General features: G+C 40.4%; 1 protein-coding gene and 1 pseudogene across 10 annotated transcripts in view; both read right to left on the bottom strand.

Moving 5' to 3' along the window:
- Positions 1–24,295, bottom strand: part of DLG2 (discs large MAGUK scaffold protein 2) — a 2,073,554-nt gene that overhangs the window by 1,019,796 nt on the left and 1,029,463 nt on the right. The gene's annotated exons all lie outside the window — the stretch shown is intronic.
- On the bottom strand, positions 20,066–21,542 carry LOC122483266 (annotated as a pseudogene).

The following is a 24,295-nucleotide window of genomic DNA, read 5'->3' as shown; positions in this document are numbered from 1 at the left end:
ATCCCCCACCCCCTTCAATTCTCTCTCAGGGAGATACTACCACCTATGCAGTCACCTGGACCAGAAAAGGAGGAATCAGTCAGACTCCATCCTCTCTTTCATTCTCTCATCTGCCAATTTGATAAATCGCTGGGTCTGCCTAATTTATATCTTAAATAGTTCTTGAGTCCACTGCATCCTCATCTGCCACCACTACCACTGCCCACATTCAAGTTCTTATCAGGTCCCATCCGGGGAACCTCTGGACTGTCCAGACTGCCACTGAGATTGCTCTTTCCCATTCATCCTCTACACTGCACCAGGCAACTTTCTGAAATCGCAAATTCAGTGGTCCCCACTGCCTATAGGACAGAGCTCAAGCTTCCTTATTCTCCTATAAGCTACTCCCTAACACCACTACCTGAGCAGCATCCCCATTACTTCTGAACTCTTTTATCTTGTTACTCCCACCTCAGGATTGTGGAATGAATATAAGCATATCATTACTTCCAGTTTTTTAAATACTGTTTTAAAAATTCTGGTAAAATACACATAAAAATTTCCATCACAACCATGTTTAAGTGTTAAGTAATATTAAGTATATTTGTATTAATGTGTAACCAATCTCCAGAACTTTTCATGTTGCAAATCTGAAACTCTATAGTCATTAAACAGCAATATCCATGTTTCCCACACCCCTTCCTCCCGCCTCCGGCCCCTGGCAACCACAATTCTACATAATCTACTTTCTATTTCTATTAATTTTACTACTCTAGATACCTTACATCAGCAGAATCATACAGTATGTGTCTTTTTATAACTGGCTTATTTATCATAATGTCCTCAAGGTTCATCTATGCTATAGCATGTGACAGGATCTCCTTCCTTTTTTTAAGGCTGAATAATATTCCATTGTATATACATACCCCATTTTGTTTATTCATTCATCTGTAGATGAGCAGTTTGGTTGCTCCCAAACTTGGCTATTGTGAGTAATGCTGCTGTGAACACAGGTATACAAATCTCTCTTTGAAACCCTGCTTTCGATTTTTTGGGATAGATACCCAGAAGTGGATAATATGGTAATTCCATTTTTTTATTTTTTTGAAGAGTTTAAGCTTTTTAAAATTTCACATATGTGAAAACAGCTTCATGCCACTTGTAACAGTTAGGAAATACTTGTATTCTGATCAAGATCCAAGAGTACCAGAAGTAAAATTTTACAAAGTTAAAATGATTACTGTAGTTCCTAAAGAATTCCTGCAGTGAGATTTGGCAGGTTGAGAGAAAGATCCCAACCTTTATTCTTTTTTCATTTTTAAATGTTTTAATTTATATTTTAGTTAGTTAATATACAGTGCAATATTGGTTTCGGAAGTAGAATTCAGTGATTCATCGCTTACATGCAACACCAAGCGCTCATCACAAGTGCCCTTCTTAACAACCATCATCCATCTATCTCTTCTTCCACCCACTTCCTTCCATCAACCCTCAGTTTGTTCTCCATCATCAAGAATCTGATAGTTTCGCTTTCTTCTCTTTTTCCCCCTTTGTTCATCTATTTTGCTTCTTAAATTCCACATGAGTGAAATAATATATTTGTCTTTCTCTAACTGACTTACTTTGCTTAGCATCATACATTCTAGCTCCAACCACATCATTTCAAATTACAATATTTTTTGATGGCTGAGTAATATTCCATTGTATGTATATACCACATCTTCTTCATCACTCATCAGTTGATAGACATGTGGGCTCCCTCCATAGTTTACGTATTATTGATTATGCTGCTATAAACATTGGGGTGCATGTACTCCTTTGAATTTGCATTTTTGTGTCCTGTGGTTAAATAGCTGCTAGTGTAATTACTGGATCATAAGGTAGTTCTATTTTTATTTTTTTAAGGAACCTCCATACTATTCTCCAGAGTGGCTGCACCACTTTGCATTCCCACCAACAGTGAGAGAGAGTTACCCTTTTTCCACATCCTTGCCAACACCTGTTGTTTCTTGTGTTGTTAATTTTAGCCATTCTGACAGGTGTGAGGTGCTATCTCATTGTAGTTTTGATTTGTATTTCCCTGATGATGAGTGATGTTGAGCATCTTTTCATGTGTCTGTTAGCCATCTGGATATCTTCTTTGGAAAAATGTCTATTCATGTTTCCTGTCCATTTCTTAACTGAGTTGTTTGTGTTTTGGATGTTGAGTTTGATAAGTTCTTTATAAATTTTGGATATGTTGTTTGCAAGTATCTTCTCACATTCTGTAGGCTCTCTTTTAGTTTTGTTGGTTGTTTCCTTTTCTGTGCAGAAGCTTTTTATCTTGATGAAGTCCTGACAGGTCATGTTTGTTTTTGTTTCCTTTGCCTCTGGTGATGTGTCTAGTAAGAAGTTGCTGTGGTCAAAGTCAAAAGGTTGCTCCCTGTGTTTTCCTCTATGATTTTGATGGTTTCCTGTCTCACATTTAGGTCTTTCATCCATTTTAAATTTATTTTTGTGTATGGTTTAAGAAAGTGGTCCAGTTTCATTCTTATGCCTGTTGCTGTCCAGTTTTCCCAACACCATTTCCTGAAGAGACTTTATTCCACTAGATATTCATTCTTTTCTGCTTTGTTAGAGATGAGTTGAGCATACAGTTGTGGGTCCTTTTCTGGGTTTTATTTTCTGCTCCATTGATCTATGTGTCTGTTTTTGTGCCAATACCATATTGTCTTGATGACTACAGCTTTGTAATATAGCTTGAAATCCAGAATCCTGATGCCTCTAGTTTTGTTTTTCTTTTTCAAGATTTCTTTGGCTGTTCAGTGTCTCTTGTGGTTCCATACAAAATTTAGGATTGTTTGATCTGGCTCTGTGAAGAATTCTTGTGGTATTTTGATAGGAATTATATTAAATGTGTAGATTGCATTGGGTAGGATAGACATTTTAACAATATTTGTTCTTCTAATCCATGAGCATGGAATGTTTTTCCATTTCTTTGTATCCTCTTCAATAACTTTCATAAGTTGTCTATAGTTTCCAGAGTACAGGTCTTTTAACTTTTTAGTATCATTCCTAGATATCTTACTATTTTTGGTACAGATCCCATCCTTTAAAATACACACTTTAGTGAACTATTTGGACAAATTACTATCAAGACACAGATAATAAACTTAGTTGAACTCCCATGATGTCACAAAGAATTTATTTTAAATTAATTATTTTCATAAATTTAAGACCCATTTTAAAGACTGATAAGATCTTAGGAGTTGCGGCAAGATGGCGGCTTAGGAGGACGCTGGGCTCACCGCACGTCCTGCTGATCACTTAGATTCCATCTACACCTGCCTAAATAACCCAGAAAACCGCCAGAGGATTAGCAGAACGGAGTCGCTGGAGCCAAACGCAGACGAGAGGCCCACGGAAGAGGGTAGGAAGGGCGGCGAGGCGGTGCGCGCTCCACGGACTGGCGGGAGGGAGCCGGGGTGGAGGGGCGGCTCGCCGGCCAAGCAGAGCCCCCGAGTCTGGCTTGCAAAAGCGGAGGGGCCTGACGGACTGTGTTCCCATAACAAGCGTGACTTAGCAGCTCTGCTCCGAAAGCGGGAAGGCTGGAGGACAAAGGGAGGGAGAGCTGCTGAGCCCCTGACGACAGACCTCAGTTTGGTGGGGAACAAAGGCGCTCGCCAGCGCCATCTCCCCCGCCCATCCCCGAGCCGAAATCCCAAAGGGAACTGGTTCCTGCCAGGGAATTTGCTCGCTCTGCGCAAACACCCAACTCTGCGCTTCTGCGGAGCCAAACCTCCGGCAGCGGATCTGACTCCCTCCCACTGCCACAGGGCCCCTCCTGAAGTGGATCACCTAAGGAGAAGCGATCTAAGCCTGCCCCTCCTGCCCCCGAGCACCTTGCCTACCCACCCCAGCTAATACGCCAGATCCCCAGCATCACAAGCCTGGCAGGGTGCAAGTAGCCCAGACGAGCCACACCACCCCACAGTGAATCCCGCCCCTAGGAGAGGGGAAGAGAATGCACACACCAGTCTGACTGTGGCCCCAGCGGTGGGCTGGGGGCAGACATCAGGTCTGACTGCGGCCCCGCCCACCAACTCCAGTTATACACCACAGCACAGGGGAAGTGCCCTGCAGGTCCTCACCATGCCAGGGACTATCCAAAATGACCAAGCGGAAGAATTCCCCTCAGAAGAATCTCCAGGAAATAACAACAGCTAATGAGCTGATCAAAAAGGACTTAAATAACATAACAGAAAGTGAATTTAGAATAATAGTCATAAAATTAATCGCTGGGCTTGAAAACAGTATACAGGACAGCAGAGAATCTCTTGCTACAGAGATCAAGGGACTAAGGAACAGTCACGAGGAGCTGAAAAACGCTTTAAACGAAATGCATAACAAAATGGAAACCACCACAGCTCGGCTTGAAGAGGCAGAGGAGAGAATAGGTGAACTAGAAGATAAAGTTATGGAAAAAGAGGAAGCTGAGAAAAAGAGAGATAAAAAAATCCAGGAGTATGAGGGGAAAATTAGAGAATTAAGTGATACACTAAAAAGAAATAATATACGCATAATTGGTATCCCAGAGGAGGAAGAGAGAGGGAAAGGTGCTGAAGGGGTACTTGAAGAAATAATAGCTGAGAACTTCCCTGAACTGGGGAAGGAAAAAGGCATTGAAATCCAAGAGGCACAGAGAACTCCCTTCAGACGTAACTTGAATCGATCTTCTGCACGACATATCATAGTGAAACTGGCAAAATACAAGGATAAAGAGAAAATTCTGAAAGCAGCAAGGGGTAAACGGGCCCTCACATATAAAGGGAGACCTATAAGACTCGTGACTGATCTCTCTTTTGAAACTTGGCAGGCCAGAAAGAATTGGCACGAGATTTTCAGGGTGCTAGACAGAAAAAATATGCAGCCAAGAATCCTTTATCCAGCAAGTCTGTCATTTAGAATAGAAGGAGAGATAAAGGTCTTCCCAAACAAACAAAAACTGAAGGAATTTGTCACCACTAACCAGCCCTACAAGAGATCCTAAGGGGGACCCTGTGAGACAAAGTCCCAGAGACATCACTACAAGCATAAAACATACAGACATCACAATGACTCTAAACCCGTATCTTTCTATAATAACACTGAATGTAAATGGATTAAATGCACCAACCAAAAGACATAGGGTATCAGAATGGATAAAAAAACAAGACCCATCTATTTGCTGTCTATAAGACACTCATTTTACACCTGAGGACACCTTTAGATTGAGAGTGAGGGGATGGAGAACTATTTATCATGCGACTGGAAGCCAAAAGAAAGCTGGAGTAGCCATACTTATATCAGACAAACTAGACTTTAAATTAAAGGCTGTAACAAGAGATGAAGAAGGACATTATATAATAGTTACAGGGTCTATCCATCAGGAAGAGCTAACAATTATAAATGTCTATGCACCGAATACCGGAGCCCCCAAATATATAAAACAATTACTCATAAACATAAGCAACCTTATTGATAAGAATGTGGTCATTGCAGGGGACTTTAATACACCACTTACAGAAATGGATAGATCATCTAGACACACGGTCAATAAAGAAACAAGGGCCCTGAATGAGACATTGGATCAGATGGACTTGACAGATATATTTAGAACTCTGCATCCCAAAGCAACAGAATATACTTTCTTCTCGAGTGCACATGGAACATTCTCCAAGATAGATCATATACTGGGTCACAAAATAGCCCTTCATAAGTTTACAAGAATTGAAATCATACCATGCTTACTTTCAGACCACAATGCTATGAAGCTTGAAATCAACCACAGAAAAAGTCTGGAAAACCTCCATAAGCATGGAGGTTAAAGAACACCCTACTAACGAATGAGTGGGTCAACCAGACAATTAGAGAAGAAATTAAAAAATATATGGAAACAAACGAAAATGAAAATACAACAATCCAAACGCTTTGGGACGCAGCAAAGGCAGTCCTGAGAGGAAAATACATTGCAATCCAGGCCTATCTCAAGAAACAAGAAAAATCCCAAATACAAAATCTAACAGCACACCTAAAGGAACTAGAAGCAGAACAGCAAAGGGAGCCTAAGCCCAGCAGAAGAAGAGAAATAATAAAGATCAGAGCAGAAATAAACAATATAGAAACTAAAAAAACTGTAGAGCAGATCAACGAAACCAAGAGTTGGTTTTTTGAAAAAATAAACAAAATTGACAAACCTCTAGCCAGGCTTCTCAAAAAGAAAAGGGAGATGACCCAAATAGATAAAATCATGAATGAAAATGGAATTCTTACAACCAATCCCTCAGAGATACAAACAATTATCAGGGAATACTATGAAAAAGTATATGCCAACAAATTGGACAACCTGGAAGAAATGGACAAATTCCTGAACACCCACACTCTTCCAAAACTCAATCAGGAGGAAATAGAAAGCTTGAACAGACCCATAACCAGTGAAGAAATTGAATCGGTTATCAAAAATCTCCCAACAAATAAGAGTCCAGGACCAGATGGCTTCCCAGGGGAGTTCTACCAGACATTTAAAGCAGAGATAATACCTATCCTTCTCAAGCTATTCCAAGAAATAGAAAGGGAAGGAAAACTTCCAGACTCATTCTATGAAGCCAGTATTACTTTGATTCCTAAACCAGACAGAGACCCAGTAAAAAAAGAGAACTACAGGCCAATATCCCTGATGAATATGGATGCAAAAATTCTCAATAAGGTACTAGCAAATCGAATTCAACGGCATATAAAAAGAATTATTCACCATGATCAAGTGGGATTCATTCCTGGGATGCAGGGCTGGTTCAACATTCGCAAATCAATCAACGTGATACATCACATTAACAAAAAAAAAGAGGAGAACCATATGATCCTGTCAATCGATGCAGAAAAGGCCTTTGACAAAATCCAGCACCCTTTCTTAATAAAAACCCTTGAGAAAGTCGGGATAGAAGGAACATACTTAAAGATCATAAAAGCCATTTATGAAAAGCCCACAGCTAACATCATCCTCAACGGGGAAAAACTGAGAGCTTTTTCCCTGAGATCAGGAACACGACAAGGATGCCCACTCTCACCGCTGCTGTTTAACATAGTGCTGGAAGTTCTAGCATCAGCAATCAGACAACAAAAGGAAATCAAAGGCATCCAAATTGGCAAAGATGAAGTCAAGCTTTCGCTTTTTGCAGATGACATGATATTATACATGGAAAATCCGATAGACTCCACCAAAAGTCTGCTAGAACGGATACAGGAATTCAGCAAAGTTGCAGGATACAAAATCAATGTACAGAAATCAGTTGCATTCTTATACACTAACAATGAAGCAACAGAAAGACAAATAAAGAAACGGATCCCATTCACAATTGCACCAAGAAGCATAAAATACCTAGGAATAAATCTAACCAAAGATGTAAAGGATCTGTATGCTGAAAACTATAGAAAGCTTATGAAGGAAATTGAAGAAGATTTAAAGAAATGGAAAGACATTCCCTGCTCATGGATTGGAAAAATAAATATTGTCAAAATGTCAATACTACCCAAAGCTATCTACACATTCAATGCAATCCCAATCAAAATTGCACCAGCATTCTTCTCGAAACTAGAACAAGCAATCCTAAAATTCATATGGAACCACAAAAGGCCCCGAATAGCCAAAGGAATTTTGAAGAAGAAGACCAAAGCAGGAGTCATCACAATCCCAGACTTTAGCCTCTACTACAAAGCTGTCATCATCAAGACAGCATGGTATTGGCACCAAAACAGACACATAGACCAATGGAATAGAATAGAAACCCCAGAACTAGACCCACAAACGTATGGCCAACTCATCTTTGACAAAGCAGGAAAGAACATCCAATGGAAAAAAGACAGCCTCTTTAACAAATGGTGCTGGGAGAACTGGACAGCAACATGCAGAAGGTTGAAACTAGACCACTTTCTCACACCATTCACAAAAATAAACTCAAAATGGATAAAGGACCTAAATGTGAGACAGGAAACCATCAAAACCTTAGAGGAGAAAGCAGGAAAAGACCTCTCTGACCTCAGCCGTAGCAATCTCTTCCTCGACACATCCCCAAAGGCAAGGGAATTAAAAGCAAAAGTGAATTCCTGGGACCTTATGAAGATAAAAAGCTTCTGCACAGCAAAGGAAACAACCAACAAAACTAAAAGGCAACCAACGGAATGGGAAAAGATATTCGCAAATGACATATCGGACAAAGGGCTAGTATCCAAAATCTATAAAGAGCTCACCAAACTCCACACCCAAAAAACAAATAACCCAGTGAAGAAATGGGCAGAAAACATGAATAGACACTTCTCTAAAGAAGACATCCGGATGGCCAACAGGCACATGAAAAGATGTTCAGCGTCGCTCCTTATCAGGGAAATACAAATCAAAACCACACTCAGGTATCACCTCACGCCAGTCAGAGTGGCCAAAATGAACAAATCAGGAGACTATAGATGCTGGAGAGGATGTGGAGAAACGGGAACCCTCTTGCACTGTTGGTGGGAATGCAAATTGGTGCAGCCGCTCTGGAAAGCAGTGTGGAGGTTCCTCAGAAAATTAAAAATAGACCTACCCTATGACCCAGCAATAGCACTGCTAGGAATTTATCCAAGGGATACAGGAGCACTGATGCATAGGGCCACTTGTACCCCAATGTTCATAGCAGCACTCTCAATAATAGCCAAATTATGGAAAGAGCCTAAATGTCCATCAACTGATGAATGGATAAAGAAATTGTGGTTTATATACACAATGGAATATTACGTGGCAATGAGAAAAAATGAAATATGGCCTTTTGTAGCAACGTGGATGGAACTGGAGAGTGGGATGCTAAGTGAAATAAGCCATACAGAGAAAGACAGATACCATATGGTTTCACTCTTATGTGGATCCTGAGAAACTTAACAGGAACCCATGGGGGAGGGGAAGGAAAAAAAAAAAGAGGTTAGAATGGGAGAGAGCCAAAGCATAAGAGACTTAAAAACTGAGAACAAACTGAGGGTTGATGGGGGGTGGGAGGGAGGAGAGGGTGGGTGATGGGTATTGAGGAGGGCACCTTGTGGGATGAGCACTGGGTGTTGTATGGAAACCAATTTGTCAATAAATTTCATTAAAAAAAAACAAATAAATAAACTAAGGAAAAAAAAGAAAAGAAAAAAAAGACTGATAAGATCTTAAATTAGTCTGTGAAACCAATCTTGATGCTCAAAAAGTTATTCATTTTAAAATTAGTAAAAGTTATTCATTTTAAAATTAATTGATCCTTTAGGCCTCAACTTTGACATTATCTTTTCTGGAAAGCTTTTGTGAACTGCAAATGTGAGATTTTGTGTGTGTTCCCATAGCTCCCTATACTCTACCAATCACAGTTTTTATCATGCTGTATGTCTTCTGTGTGTGTGTGTGTGTGTGTGTGTGTGTGTGTGTGTGTACACTGAACTCAAACAGTCTCTGAGGACTTGGACATTTGAGTATTGCTTATCCTTATATCTCTAGTCCACAGCCAAGCACCTGGCATATGCTCAATAAGTATTTGCGAATAAAGTTATGAAGGACAAAGAAATGGATGAAATGGGTATAAGTTTCTTAAGCTACAAAGTTATTTTGGCTGCTAGATGGAAGCTCTTTCATTGAAAAACATTATGAATTCAAGTTTAAGCAAAAAAAGACAAATGCATGATTCACTTGACACAATCTTAAAGGACATCAGATTCTTAAGTATTCTATATCTATTTCATCATCATTCCCTTTGGTAATACATGATAAGAATATAAGCTGAATAAGAAACAGTTCTTGACCTTGAGAAAATCATAAATTATTAAGTGAGTTCTGTACATGTGCAGCTAAGTAACATAGTCATAATGACAAGCATAAGCTGAGTTCTGTGGAAACAGAAAAGGATCATCACTAACTCTAAGGCTTCCCAGTTTGAAACAGGATCCAGAATGATAACAGAGGTAAGAGCTATTCTCAGCAAAGGCAACAACATGTATAAAGGATATAAGTGACAAAAGAGGATGATGTTTTGAGGGAACAGTGAAATCCTGAAATGGATTATGGCAGATGTTATTGCACCCCCTCAAATTCATGGAAGTCCCTTTTACACATTAAGGCTCACATCTGCATACTCCTCAGAATAATCACTCTTGGGTGACTGAAGCATCCTTACTTAGATGTGCCTGGGAGTTATAGTGGAATCCCTAACCTCCACACCTCAAAGTGAAATAAACCCTATGGTGCCAAGTATACTCTAAAGCACCTGATGGGATCCATCTGAAGCTTGATTGCACCCTGACCTACATTCTTGTAGAACTTCTTGGTACTTCTCTCACTCCTTTAATTGTTTCTTCAGGAGAAATGTCCTCCATAAACCATGCACACACCAAACCCAATTCTACATCTGGTGAGCCTGAAGTACTATTTGGATGGAACTTGGGATGTGAGGTAGAGTGTGGCAAGAAACAAGGCTGAAAGGCTGACTGCTATGTACTGTAGACAATAGGGAACAATCCAGAGACCTAAACAATGCTTTTTCTGGTGCCAGCCACATATTCTCTTTCCTTTTTAAATTTATTTTCTTCCAGTGTTTCATGCAAGAGATGACTGAACAAGAGATTACTGAACAAGACCTAGTGAGAAGTGCCATATTTAACTCAAAAGCAAGGGTCCAAAGGAAGCACCCTGATATGGCATAGTAGAATCTTCTCAGATTCAACTTTGGCTAGAGCATAAATAATTTTTTGCTTTGTACTACTAAGACCAATACCAATATTAAAACAAATGCTAATATTAAGAGAAATACTAATCCTAACACTAATGCCAATATTAAAACCAACAATAACGGAAGTTTTAGCTAACATGCCAGTAACTATGCTACGTTTTACATACATCTTCACATCTGAGAGATAGGTGTTACTATTCTCCTCATCTGAGGCTTGGATAGTTAGGCATTTTTTCCATGATTACCTATCTGGAGAGTGTCAAACTAGGATTCAAATACATGTTAGTCTGCTTTTGACCTAGGAAACATAAATATTCTTCTCAAGTTTTTCTTCAAAGCTCTTAAGAGACCCACTTTCTCTTCAGGAAATCTAATTTTTAGGTAATCTTCAAGAGTCATCTAACCAGGGAGATTAAACAACTGTGCAAAAGTCACATCCTGATTTCAGAATCATCCCTAATGATCTGGGAAATTCTGAGTTATTTCTCATTCCAAGGCTTTTTTATTAGTTACTGATGTCATTCTGGGCACCTTCGAGGTTTCTGTATTGCCTGTAAAAGGACAGCCATTTAAAGAGGGTCTCTGTTTTGAAATCTGTGCCTTATTTTTCCTTTCCTCAGCTTGGTCCATTGGACGGGACTCTGGAGCAAAAGTACTTTTGTAAATATCATATTTTCTTTCCAAGCTCTAAGGGGAGTGAGGCAGAAGAAGAGATCAAGACAGGGAAGACATTTGCTCTTCATGTCTTACCTCATTTTGTCCCTGACTTCTGGAATCCTATCCTCTTTCCCCTTCTGAAGCTTAAACCCTGACTCATGTACTGCTTCACCAGGAAAGCTTTTTCAGGTCCTTGATGATCATATTGAGTGTCATCTCCTCTTGGAAGGTTTCACTGACTGCGAAGGTTGAAAAGATATGCTCCCATAGGGTTCTGCACAGATTTCTGTCATCAGATAACAACTTTATACTACAAAGACCTATCCATGTACCTATCATTCCTACTAGCCCCTGAGTGTCTCTTGAGCACAGATGGAGTCATATCCATCTCTGAAACTCTAGTGCCCCACTGGTGGCAATGCATACTAAGAGACCAGTAAATGACTTTCAATGAACTAAACCTAAATTATCTGAACAGTACTGTAATGTGCTGATCAAAAAGCCCTCCTAGCTGATCCTGAATGCAATCATGCTCACATTTCTTCAACCACGGAGCCCCTCATGTGGATGCACAAAGGCTAGGAAGTCTGACCACATTCTGCTCATGCCCGTGTAGGTTCGAACCACCCTGAGTTACCCAGAATTCAAAGGCAGGAGCCTACAGCACGTGATCCATCCCTGGAGGCTCTCCTGCACAGGATGGAAGGTGGCATTACACTGGCACACTATGTGTTAGCAGAGGGAGAAGTCACAAATTTTTCAAGGTCTCATAAATAAAAATCTGGGTCAGTCTCTGTTTCTGCATAAGAAGTGCTCTGCTTCCCCCTTGCAGCAGGAGTTGGCACTGTTCTGATGAGAGAGAGAATCAGATCAAACTCAGAGAGCCAGAACATATGTGTGTGCTCTTGAACAGTTAGTGAACACTATTCATTACCACTTTTCTACGTGTGTTATAGAGAGTATCCCATTTAAGATTTGTAGTAACAGGGCATCTGGGGGTCACAGTGGGTTGAGCGTCTGACTTCGGCTCAGGTCATGATCTCACCATTCATGAGTTCGAGCTCTGCAGCAGCTTGCTGCTTTCTGCGAAGAGCCTGCTTCAGATCCTCTGTCCCCCTCTCTCTCTACCTCTCCCCTGCTTGTGCTCTCTCTCAAAAATAAATAAAACATTTAAAAAAAGACTTATAGCAACATTATGAAAAAGTACAAAATTAAGCAATGATTGTAGTTTCTTACACAAAGTCTGATACTTAGGAGATACTCAAAATCCGTTAGTTCTACCACTTCTGTTAACAGTATCAACAAACAACAGGGTGTCTGGGTGGCTCAGTTGGTTAAACGTCCAACTCTTGATTTCTGCTCAGGTCATGATCTCACTGTTCCTGGGTTGGAGCCTCACATCTGGCTCTATGCTGACGGTGTGGAGCCTGCTTGGAATCCTCTCTTCTCTCTTTGCCCTGTGCTCATTTTCTCTCTCTCAAAAATAAATAAATCAACTTAAAAATATAGCATTCTCTGTATTATCTCCTTCTCTGTGATCTGATTTCTTAGATGGTAGGAATCTCTGATATCTATGTCTGTTTCCCACAGAACAGTCAAGCCAGAACACCAACCACATAGTATGTGTCCACTAGACCTGGCTGACTAAATGCCACTGCTGGAAGGAAGACTCTTAGTTTTAGAAATGTGCTTTGGCAGGGAAAAAAACACCTATTTGAGGAGAAGCATTTAGTAAGTAAGAAAAGTAAGTAAATAATGAACTTATAAAGAGCACTGATTCCTAAGAAAAAAGTGAATGAAGCTCAGAAAATAGAGAAAACCACTGGTGAAGAAAGTGGTCTTAATTAAGGAACACAATGGAAATAAAGGGTCTTCACTTCCCCTCAAGACTCTAAGTTTGAATCCTGTAACAGTGCATGCTCATCCAGGCCCAGCTAGTTACCATCTGATTTTGAGGGAAATATTTGGTTTAAACACTTTGATATTTCTTTTTAGGAATTTTATTTATTGGAAACTTGTGCAGTATGTATCCAGCTTTCTCTCTTTCCAGCACTTTCCTTTTTTCATGATTGCTTATCTGTGACCTGTGACCCACCTCCATTTACCATGCTTACTTCATCCTCTCTGCAACTCACTGCCTCTCTCTCTAGAGGGAAAATATGAATAAAAGAAAGAGAAGATAGAAAAAATGTTTAATGTAGTGATCAGATTGGTAATTACATTCATTTCTTTAATTTCAAATAAGTTCTCTGAATGATATTTTTGCTAGAGGAAGTTTCTCTTCCCCCTTTGCATCCTTTCTGGCACTATCCTAGTCCATTTGTCTAGAATCACATGTATGTGATAAATCTGGGGTGGGAGGGGGTCATTAGATAGGAGGACAACAAGAGAAAGAAGCACAAGACCAACCAGCCATGATTTTCACGTCTACTTCCAGAAGGAGGTGTCCTGGTTTCCTTTGTCTTTCCATACCACACCAATCTGCCTCACCCGATTTCAGGGTACCCTTGTACTGATTTTTCATAAATCACATTTTGATTTTACATTTAATTTCTACAATCATTTGCTTAATGTTTGCCTCCTCTATTGGGCTGAAACCTCCATAGAGTCAGGTCACTGCTGACCTTCAGCACCTGCTACCTAGAAAGTCTCAATCAACATTCACTGAATAGATAGTCTGTGGCCAAATCTCTCTTCAAAATCCATTACTCACAGAGCTAATAAAACTGGTTTGGAGCTCACTGATTGCTGATTGCACCCAGATCTTCCCCAAATGAAGTTAACCTTCAAAAAACCAAAACAAAACCAAACAAAAACCAATGACCCACAATCAGCAATACAGCTGGCCCAAAGGACACTTGAAAGAGGAATGTTTGGAGGACTGGCGCAGGATGTAAGTAACACGACAGATCTGAGAGATGAAAAGCTCTCCCAGGTGCTCCATTTGAATTTTTTCAAACAAAACTCAGAAATGAAAGGAAATACATTTCCACTTTTTGCCACAAAGAACAGGACAAGCCAGGATGTTAATTAAATTACAAATCAGCTGTCTGCTTGCAGCTGACAGAGCTTTGTGTTCTCCCAAGCAACGTCAGATATTTTAAACCCTCTGTAATTACCTACAATGGAGGAACTGCCAAGAAGTTCCTTTCATGAATATTTAATGGATCTTAAGATCCTTTTTAAAGAACTGATGGTTTAAATAATCATGAAGGAACTTATTCTAGCTCAGTGCTGCCCTCCATCTGTTAACTGAAGATGCTGGAGATACAGCTTGATAGGAAATGCAAGCCATCTTTCCTAAAATTCTGAGTTAAGCTGGAGACCTAGAGAAGGCCAGGCTCACCCAAGAGAGGTAACTGTATGATTGGACAGCGCTTAAGCTCTCTGAGAAAGTCAGAATGGGGCCAGAGATCTATGATCTGGGAAAATAATGGATTTGTGGAATTGTAAAGTGAATTTGTATAAGATGTCACACATTGAGATTGCTACTTGTAATTTACAAAAGTACATTCAGAAACATTATCCCAAATAATTTTCAAGGATTGGAAAATAAGGGGCGCCTGCGTGGCTCAGTCAGTTGAGCGCCCCACTTCGGCTCAGCTCATAATTCCTCTGGGTTCGAGCCCTGCCTCAGGCTCTGTGCTGACAGCTTGGAGCCTGGAGCCTGCTTCAGATTCTGTGTCTCCCCCTCTCTTTTTCCTTGCCTCTCCCCAACTCGCGCGCTCTCTCTCTCCCTCTCTCAAAAATAAAATAAACATTAAAAAATTTAAAAAAATTGGGAAACAACGGTATTATCACTCTGATTATCAAATGAGAAAACAGGATCAGAAAGTCTCCAAAGCAAAATACATGGTGAAGCAGGTTTCAAATCAAGCTAGCCATCTGACTCCAAGAGGCAGCCCAATATGGTGAAATGTGTATGAATTCTGGCATTAGAAACATAAGTTCAAATCTCACTTATGCCACTTGCTAGATGGGGGACATTTGTCAAATTGCTGGATTGACTGAAGCTATAAACTAGGAATTATAGTATACTATACAGAAAAATATGAACATTGAATAAGACACTGTATTCCTGGCACATGGTAGCTACTTGCCCAATATTAATGCTCTCCTTTCTGGAATTGTCAAGTCCTTTGCTCTTTGCAGGTGTAGGTCATCAAAAAAAAAAAAAAGTGGTCCCTAAGAGTGAACTCTTCAGACTATCAGTGCTGTCAGCAAAATGGAAACAAATGTGAATGATCATTTATAGCTAAATATGTCTGTCATCTTTCCTTTCCATAGGCCATCATATTAGAATAACTTTCCAAAACATCAACTGTAGAATAGTAGCTAGGTGTGCAGGTTCTGGAGAGACTGCCTGGATCAATACCCAGTTCCATCATGCACTACATGACCTTGGGCAACTTATCAAACTCTGTGAGACTTGATATTCACATCTATGAAATGAGAATAGCACTTACCTCACAGAATTTTTGAGAAGGCCAAGTGAGGCAATGCATTAAATGTACTTAGTAGAGAGGCTGTGACCTAGTAAGTGGTCACCTAATATCACCTATGATTATTTTATGGTAACAGGTTTTTTTTAACTTATAAAAATGTTTAAGGATTATATCCCCAAATGTGTTTCACCTGGTTATTGCGCAGCCTTCAAACTTAACTCATACATGATTTCTTCCCAGATGCTTTCCCTGGACATCCATGTTTAGCCAAGTGTCCTTTATCTGTGCTCTCATGACTGACACACTGAGAATCTTTTTTTTCTTCTTCTTCTTGTTTTTCTAAACATGTATGTACCTTTTTTCTCATGAGAACATAAAGACTTCTTTTTAATTTTTTTTTTAATATTTGTTTTTTGAGAGAGACAGAGCGTGAGTGGGGGAGGAGCAGAGAAAGAGGGAGACACAAAATCTGAAGCAGGTTCCAGGTTCCAAGCTGTCAGCACAGAGTGCGACATGGGGCTCAAACTCATGAACCATGAGATCATGACCTGAGCCAAAGCCGGACACTTAATTAACTGAGCCACCCAGGTGCCCCAACATAAAGACTTCTTGGTCCATTATTGTACCACCAGCAGCAAACATTCCACCAATAAATGTTTCTGAACTGAACTATAGCTGGTGGGGATCTAAGTTCCTTGGACTCTTGGGTAATCTACACACCTAGCACATCCTAGAAGTAGCATGTGCTCAAGAAACCTGTTGGGATTCTATAGGATATCTGGTTACTGAAAAGTACCATATAAGATTTTCAATAATGAAGTGAAAAACTGGTCCATGTGTAGTACAGGTTATGAAGTAGGGTTATTTTGGGGATAATCATTAAAATTTGGGGTGTGAGGCACCTGGGAAGGAGTGTTAGTTAGCTGATGGCTTTCTCAAGTAAGGATTGAGAGGAGGGCAAACTGTGATGTGTAACAAGGGAACTGAATGAGTTCCCTTCTTTCCCCTACTTGGCCAGTACTGAGTAGAGCAGCACGTAAGTAAGGCCATCCCAAGTAATCTTACTGAAGGCTCTCTAAACCCCCAGAGAGCAGCTGGACACACAGACATGTGTACTAACCTTGATAAGCACAATAAAATATGTTAATGTGTGTGCAAGGCAGGAAAGAAGTCTAGAAGAATACACACTGTATTGACAGTGGTGCCTCTGGGTGATTATGAATCTCCTGTTTTGAGCTCATGAATTATTTTGAGAATAAAAATAACAAAATAGAACACATAAGACATGAGCAAGTATTTGCTTTGTTTTAATGAAGAAAGTTCAGTGGGCTGTAAGCTTTGTGTTGAGGGAAGACTCCCCTGCCCTAGAAAAGGTTTCTCCTAGTTTCGCTGAGTTAACTTTGAGAGCTGGTTGAAGGATGCAGGGTGATTGCCAGCTGTCAGGTGAAGGAGGGGGAGCTAGGGAGGAATTTGCTACAGAAGAAGAGAGTTGGAAGTCAAATTGCTTTGTTACCAAGAAATCACAGCAATGATTTAGGAACAATCTCGACAATTAGTTTGTCCATTTGAAGCACAAATTCAAACACAGTCTGAGTAAATCTGCAGGGATAATTGCCACTGGATTCAAGAGAGGACAGTAAGAACTTATGGGCAGTCACTGTCTGATTCAATCTGCCAGCTGGGCAACTGCTCCAACTTCTCTGAGTGTCATTACAGCTGAAGGCTAGAAGCGTGTTCTCAGTGTGCCTGGTGCCAGGAAAAGATGAAATGTTTATTTCATCGGGATGCCTAGTCAAGTGAGGCAAATTCCCTGCACCTTACTGTCCTGAGTTTAAATTCTGCTCCCGCCACTAATCAACAACACGACTTCAGGCAAGTACAGAAGCTCTCTGAAACTCAGATTCCTCATTTGCGAAACTGGGCTAATAATACTTATAACAGTGTTGCTATGAGAAATTGACGAGAAAATATGTGTAAAGGCCTTGGCAGCAGGCCCGACTACTGATTAAGAAATCTGAGTCTCTTCCTATTCTTGGGTCAGTGTTAAACACTCATCTTTCTAAGTGTTGTCAGAGGAGCCACCACACACACACGCATGCATACATAGATTCAACACAGCCTTACCCCTATTGCAGGCAGCCAGCTTCCTATAAGCTGGCTGCTTATATATAAGCATCATAGCTACATATAAGCATCATAGCATCATATATAGATCAGTGCAAACTCTCCAAAGGATGCACACTGAGTTGCAAAGGTCTTGCCTCTACCGCTCTAATATTCAGTTTCTCTTCCATATGTGAGGCCATCTTACCCTCTTTATCCATGCTTCCTCCTGAGCCAAGGTTGCTGGTCTCTTCTGCCTCTGATTACCATCACTGTCCAGCAGGAAGGGAGAAACAGTCACAGACGCAAGTGCTAATGACAATAAAATATAGCTCTTTGTCTGAATTCTCTTTTTTTTTTTCCTCTCAACATGCTTCATTTACCCAGCAGCAAACAGCTGTTGTCTCCATGGGAAGATGTCAGGTGGCCCAAGTGGGCAACCACTCCAAATTATCTCTGGGGTGGTACAAATGGGCTTGGAATCATCTAGCTGTTCTTATCTAGCTGCCTTTGTCCCAGAGCCCCTCATGATGAGCCAGCCTCAGTGACTCTGGAACATGGAACAGGTGAAGGATCGAGACAGAAGTTATGGCTCTGATCTCATTATCAGTAAGTTCGAGTCAAAGAGAATTATTTGGCAACCAGATACTGTCATAAAAATATTAATTATTTCCTCAGATAAAGTCACTTCATAATACATGCTTGATTATAGTTGTTTAATCTCCAGATAATATCATTTTCTCCTGGGAAGCCATTTTTATACTTAATTTAGGTATTTGAATATGCAATTGAATACACACAATTATAGAATGCTATTGCGTGCTTACTAAACCTTAAGATGTAAGCCCCAAATCAAGAAAAGCTAGAAAGTTTTCTCATTTTCTTGTCCTGGTACCCTGCTGGGAACTCATAGTGTCATCTTTCAGATGAATGGATGCCTATGATGTAGCATACATAAGTATCTATGTTTCATAAGTATTCATTTATTTAATCCTTACAGCAAACTTATGAATTAGTTACTATTTACCTCATTTTATAGATAAGAAATTAGAGGCAGAGAAAAATTAAATAAACTGGTGATACAACTAGTGAAGAAGCTAGGATTCATACCTCACTATCCTCATAACCCTTACCTTAATCCTTCACGATAGTGTCTCTCAGATATTATGCATTTCTTATTCTCTGAATCAGGTATTTATACTGAGAATGGTAGATACTCTGGCTCTTTGGCTTAAAAGTCATGTTCTGCAGGGTGCCTGGGTGGCTCAGTCAGTTGAGTATTCAACTTTTGATTTTGGCTCAGGTCATGCTCCCAGGGTTGTGGAATCAAGCCCTGCCTTGGACTCTGCACTAAGCATGGAGCCTGCCTCAGATTCTCTCTCTCCCTCTGCTCCTCTCTCCCAATCATGATCTATTTCTCTTAAAAAATAAAATATAAGTCAGGGTCTGCAAGTTTCCTTTTATCCTTGGTGGGCCATAGAATACAATTGGAAGTATAAAAGGAAATAGCCTAATAATGATATTGCCATTTGCCTGGTCATCCACACACAACACACACAGAAGATGATCCTCCAGCATCTTTCTCTTCTCATGACTTCCAGAGTAAGATCAACTTAATCCAATTAACAGAACATGACACCTAACATCAGAGTCAAAGCCAAAATGACTTCACATTAGACTGCAAGTTCTTTGATGAAGGCAGTGATCCAATAATTGTAGTCATCTCAGTACCCCTATGGCAAGTCTCAGGGATTTACTACATTTTGCCAAATGAATGAGTCTAATGTAAGTTAAATGGATTCTGCTTCAGCAAGGACTCTTGTTCTTTCCATCTCCATTGCCCTTTCCCCATCAGGCCCTTGTTTCCTCTCCCCAGAACGTTACACTTTCCTCTTATTTCCCTTTCCAACTACATTCTTGACTCTCCCCACCTCAACACAGCAACCTTCCTTTCCCTCCTCTCCATTTCCACCCACCCCACCAACTTACCATTCCATTCTGAATTATTTGTAATTCAGAGTAAGAGTAATATATAACCACTGGGACTTTGTACTTGCTACTTTCCAGATATCTTTGCCATCTCTTCACCTTCAGGGCTCAGTTAAGATGATACCTTCTCCCAGAAGCCTCTTTGATTGATCCACTTCCCCTGACACCTGTGTCCAACCCGACTAGGGTCAGGACTGATAGCGACCTGTGCTTTTTATTTTATAATTTTTGCCTGTTTGTTTGATGGTTCACCTTTACAGATTCAATAAATAAGACTAAATCTTATTGACTGCTATAATACCTATGTAGGTGCTGAATAAACGTTTGTTAAATAAGCGATAGCCACCTAGTAACTAGTTTTGTTTTTTTTTTTCAATTTTCAGAAACTTTACTTTCTGTCAACCTCGTTTCCCTTTTGTTTGCCTCTGCAGAAGAGCAGCTTAAGACCACTCAGTGGTTGCTCCTACTCATTCAGTGGCCTGAGCAATGAGGGCCTCAGACCAGTCTTCACTGGCAGACTGAGCATTCCAGTCTTCAGTAGGAAAATGCTGAATAGGCACAGAGGGCAGCTGCAAGCCTTCAGACCAGTCTGCAACTTCAGGTTAAATAGCAGCGAACTAAAGTAGTCCATTTACCCTCAAATTCCTCCTCAGTCACAGCCTTTTCAGCAGCAGCCTGCTCTTCCTTTTCAATCTCTTCAGGGTCTCCATAGAAGCAGAGATCAAGCATGACCTCCCATGGGAAATGGTGCCACACATGTGGAGAACTTCCCGGGCCAGACTCCACCACATCAGACCCACTGAGTGAGCCCCCTTGTTGTTGCAAGGGATAGAAATGTCTACACAGCACAGAAGAGAGTCTGTGTTACACAGAGTGATGGTAAGCAGGTTAACACAAGATGCCTCTATGAGAGGCTGGTGGTCAGTCCTGGGGTCAGTAACCACCAGAAGTCTCAGCAACCAGAAGGCTTCCTGGATCCGGTTAGGGAAGGTTCCAGGAGAGAAGTGGCTAGCAATAAGAGTGGCTCTGGGGGTGCCTGGGTGGCTCAGTCGGTTAAGCAGCCAACTTCGGCTCAGGTCATTATCTCGCGGTCCATGAGTTCGAGCCCGCGTCGGGCTCTGTGCTGACAGCTCAGAGCCTGGAGCCTGTTTCAGATTCTGTGTCTCCCTCTCTGACCCTCCCCCATTCATGCTCTGTCTCTCTCTGTCTCAAAAATAAATAAACGTTAAAAAAAAATTTAAAAAAAAAAGAGTGGCTCTGGTAGCAGCAGCAAACTTCAGCATAGCTCGCTGGCCAATATTCCTCAATGATATGATAATGACATCAGCTAGGTTCTGAATGGCGACAATGGCTGCAGCTGCCACATCAGCAGCTTCTCCCAGGTTCTCTTCCAGATTTATGATGTAGATACTATCACTTTTCCTTTTGTAGCTGTACTGCTCCATTCAGAAGTCAAGGTTGGTGCCATCTAAATCAGTTCCTGATACAAGGAATTTGAGGACATCCTCCTCTTTCATTTGCAGGACATCAAAAGGGTCCAGGAATTGTGGAAGTTTTCCTTTAAGTTATGATGTGAATGCAAAACAATGCCATATGGACCCCTTCCTGGGTAGCGTGGAAAGGTGGTAACTACTTTTCTTATCTGCATTCTCTCCACAAGTCAAGTCATTCAACCAATCACCCCTGGGCACATAGTTAAGCACAACTTCACCATATCACTCACCCTTTGAAGCCCTTTTCTGTGCTCTGGAACAAAACATGGACACTTTGTCATAGTATTCACGCCACTCTTAATCTCTCTCTACATTCCTCTGACTGTACTTCTTTACCCATTTGCATTCCACTAAAATTAGCCAAACAACTTTTTTTTTCTGAAGTCTCACTCATCTTTCTCACTTTCCTGTTTGTGCTCTTGCTTCTGCCTTGAATGATGCTCCTTGAATTATTGGGTGGGAAATATCGTTCTCTTTGTTTGAGATTCTGTTCAAATGTCCACTTTTCTGGTCTCCCCTGATCTTTCCCAAACAGATATAACCTCTATTTATCTTCATTTTACACTTCTCTCATAATGAAGCCATCCATCAGTGAGTTTGTAGCTTTTCTATCCCTGTGTCCTTTTGTTAAGCACTTATAGTGAGTTACTGAGGCACTGTAATAGACACTGAAAATATTTAGAAAGATGAACCACAGTCCCAGCTCCCATGAACTCCCTTTTCAGTAACTGAGAATAACAAATTTAATCAATCTAGGATGTCATTGATGAGACACATTTGATTTTAGAGATGCTAAATATTAAAGAGTGCATCTTAGAATTGATGAAATGCCACATTAAAGTATAGTATACATAGGTTCCCATGGAGGTACATTTAATCTGGCTTTGGGGGTGTAAGGGGATAGTTTCCTGGAGAATAGGACACCTGTGATTTATCTTACAAAATTAGAAAGCATTAGGCAAAGAAACAGCAAGGGTATTGGCAAAGGAACAGCAGGTTCAAAGTCAGAGAGGAGTGATAACAGAGCAGAACATCTGAAGATATTAAAATGCTGGAAGGCAGGTTCTTACATTGTTTCCTCCAGAGGACTTCATACAGAGCAGAGCCTTAAACAGTTGTCTTAGACAGAAATTAAGTTTATTCTGAGCCATAGAAATATTACCAAAAGGAGATCACCATTTATGTGCTACAGTGTAACTAAGCTTGTCACCTCCCCTTAAAATTTGCAACATGCAACTAACATTTCAAGGAATTTTGCAGAATAAATTGCCTGAGATGTTCAATTCAAAATCTGAAATATAACTGATAAATTTATCATCCATGACAACAGGGTCTGAAAGATGAGACTTCTGTATAGTTTGGACTTTCATAAACTGGTAGACGTGGCAAGGTTAACAGAGGTCAGTTGGTGTACATTCTCTATTCATGGTAAAACAAAACAAAATGAAACAACTTAGCTCTTAAAGCTATGGGCAACTTCTGGCCTCACTTAGTATGTGTCTTGGTCCATTCCACTTAGCTACATTTTCATTTTTGTGTGTGTTTTCTTCTTCTTTCTTGTAAAAGTTTCATCAACATGTGAAAAATTAAAAATCCAGGGAAGCTTCTGAAGCATGCCATTCCTTAGCCTAAAATAGCTACCCCTTCCTTAATTTGGATAAGACTTGTTCAGTCTTGAGCAAAGAATAATCTGTAGGTTTATTAGGGGCACTAGCTTCTTGGATTCAATAATAAACAAGACAGACAATATTCCTTCTCTTATGGAGCTTCCCTTCTAGTAGAAGTGACTGACAAAACAAAATTAACAAATAAACAAAACAATTCCAGATTGTTAAGGAAATGAGAAAGTATTCCAAGAGAGCACAAAGGAGAAACCTTATTCAGTAGAGGAGGTCAGTGGACACTTTGTAAAATGATGATGTATGAGTTGAATCCTGAAGAATGACAGAATTCCCACATAAAGAGTTGGGTAGGCTACATTCCAAATGAAAAGGAAGAACAACCATCAAAGCGTCTGAGCTGGGCAAGAACTTAGTGGGCTGTAGGACTAACAGAGCTTTCTGAAGAAAGGCAAGTGTAGTGAAATATGAAGCAGAAAAGGTAGGGCAGACCACGCAGGACCATATAGCCCTCAGAAACTATTTAGGCTCCCAACCTGAGAAAATTAGAGTTCTGATAGAGGATTTCAAGAGGAAAGAGACATGATCTGATTTATATTTAAAAAGCCTACTCTTACACTGTTGGTGGGATTTTAAAATGGTGTAACCACTATGGAAAAATGGTAGTTTCCTCAAAAAATTAAAAATATAACTACCATATGGTCCAGCAATCTCACTTCTGGGCAGATAGCCAAAAGAATTGAAAGCAGGGTCTGGCAGAAAGATTTGCATCTCCAAATTCACAGCAGCATTATGCACAATAGACAAGAGGTGGGAGCAACCCAAATGCCCATGGACAGATGAATGTATGAACACAATGTGAAATGTACATGCAATAGAATAGCACTCAGCCTTAAAAGGAAGGAAATTCTGACACAGGCAAACACTGATGAACTCTGAGGACATTATGCTAAGTGAAATAAGTCAGTCACAACAAGGCAAATTCTGTATGATTTCATTTACATGAAGTATCTAGAATGGCCAATTTCATAAAAACAGAAAGTAGAATGCTGATTCACAGGGACTTCTTCATTACACAGAAAGTTTCTAATTTGCAAGATGAAAAAGTTATGGAGAGCTGTTACACAACAATGTGAATATATTTAACACCACTGAACTGTACATTTAAAACCTGGTTAAGGGGTGCCTGGGTGGCTCAGGTTGTTTAGCATCCAACCTCGGCTCAGGTCATGATCTCACAGTTTGTGGGTTCAAGCCCCTCACTGGGC

This window comes from Prionailurus bengalensis, chromosome D1 (genome assembly GCF_016509475.1).
Source record: "Prionailurus bengalensis isolate Pbe53 chromosome D1, Fcat_Pben_1.1_paternal_pri, whole genome shotgun sequence".
Lineage (NCBI taxonomy): Eukaryota > Metazoa > Chordata > Mammalia > Carnivora > Felidae > Prionailurus > Prionailurus bengalensis.
This window is presented reverse-complemented; position numbering and strand designations above follow the sequence as displayed.